The sequence below is a fragment of the Sinocyclocheilus anshuiensis genome, unplaced genomic scaffold (genome assembly GCF_001515605.1).
Source record: "Sinocyclocheilus anshuiensis isolate Anshui unplaced genomic scaffold, SAMN03320099.WGS_v1.1 scaffold286, whole genome shotgun sequence".
Taxonomy (NCBI): Eukaryota; Metazoa; Chordata; class Actinopteri; order Cypriniformes; family Cyprinidae; genus Sinocyclocheilus; species Sinocyclocheilus anshuiensis.
Window position 1 is genome coordinate 168,200 of NW_015544135.1, and position 1,788 is coordinate 169,987.

The 1,788-nt window shown below is 37.8% G+C and overlaps 1 protein-coding gene across 1 annotated transcript in view; it reads right to left on the reverse strand.

The window, feature by feature from the left end:
- LOC107694929 (craniofacial development protein 1-like) overlaps positions 1–1,788 on the reverse strand; it is a 39,899-nt gene that overhangs the window by 34,405 nt on the left and 3,706 nt on the right. The window lies entirely within an intron of this gene.

A 1,788-nucleotide genomic window follows, 5' to 3' on the forward strand; every position in this document is an offset into this window, starting at 1 on the left:
TGGTCAGCCGAAGATCAAACCGTGCCGTCATCAGTTCTTCTGCAGTATAACGCAGCAGAATAATAGTCGACCGCTGCTGCAGTTGTACAGATTCTTAACGCATTTATTGCAACTACATTTCATCTTTTTTCATCTGCTACAGCCTACCGTATTTCCAGACTGTGAAGTGAAGTGACTGTGAAGATTTTTTTATCATGATACATAGGCCTACTGTGATTTATTCCAAAGTGACTTATATGATGCATTTAACGTCAAGTAATCTAAATGAAGCCTTTTAAAAGACAGGTATTTGCTGTGGTTCATGTTTGTGGCATGCGCCGGAAAGATGTTTAAGGAGACAGAGACGCGCTAAAGCAGCGCATTCTTTGTTCTCTTTATTTTTCAAAGGCATGACATTTTGTAGTTATTTGGAACGTAACGTTACACAAATAAAAATATAAATTTTACCATACGGCTATAAATGACAGAGTATTAAGTTATTTCCCCTCGATGCGGAAAAAATCCAAGTGAACATCAATCAGTACTCTATATTAATTTAAACTGCAAATTTAAACTGCTTTAAATATGACTGCTGCTTATTTCCTGTGCACTTCAATACTGGTCTGCGCTTGACTGTAGTCGCGTCTGTCAGCTTATTGAATTTATTTAACTCATCGCAATTTATTGGTTAACTGTGTGATCACATTAATCACATAACTGTGTGAACTAGAGTGATTAGGCTACTCACCTGAATGTTGTTCTAAAGGCTTATTACTTAACTAACACAAAAATGTCGCACTTGCCAATTTAATGGCAGAGAATGGTGACTTTAGGTTGTTTTTTTTAAGCGGATGCATATCTGTCGTAAAATAATCCTATGCATCTCGTGGCGTATATTCCAAGCATTCTGAAGGTATACTGAGGGTTTGGTGAGAAACAAACCGAAATGGCAAGTTATTATATTTTATGAAAATCTATCTTGCGTTGCAGTCCTGTGTGCGAGTGTGCAGCAGCTCACGCCGCCCACAAGAGCATATCCTTTTGAGATATCAATTACAGGGGTTAAAGCAAAAAAAAAATCCTGAGCCTGAACTTTTTTCCAGGAGGCGGGGCGGGGCAGCACACGCAAAGCATGCAACGACTGTGGCAACTTTAACATTTGAAAGGATACTATGGCAAAGTTTTTTCCTTTCTTTATTCAAACTGATTTTATGATTGTATTGAACAACACTGTTAAAATAGATAATGTAATATGCCTATACATAATATGAACATAACCAATTTAAGTAGATTATGTATTAAAACAAATACCTGCAGAGGGCGCCAACGGCCTGGTGACATTTCACTTTACAGCGTGATTAAACGATGTTTAAATCATTTAATTTTAATATTTGGCCACATGCAGCAACTTTTATTTTGAAATCGCCATGTTCAATACATGACATATTTAGAAACTGGTTGATGTATTCTCCCGTGTTGGCAAAGGTTTATAAATTATGTACGTTACAAATCTAGTGAGATAATGCACAGTTTTTCCAGATGAACGTTAAGCAATTGGCAATTGGATACTATTATGCACGTCTCATGTTTATAAGAGCCAAACATTCTGATTGGCTAGTAACGTTAGTTTGGTTGAGAGCGAAAGCTGCTCCTTTCATACCATTGGTAGGTGAACTCATGGACTCGAAAGTGATATCAATCAACGATAGCGACAGACCGGTCATTCAGTCATTAAATTCCAATGGAGAGTAGCGCGGGAGCTGCGTGGAGTTCCGATCATATGCAGATGTCCGTTCATACTAACGTTAC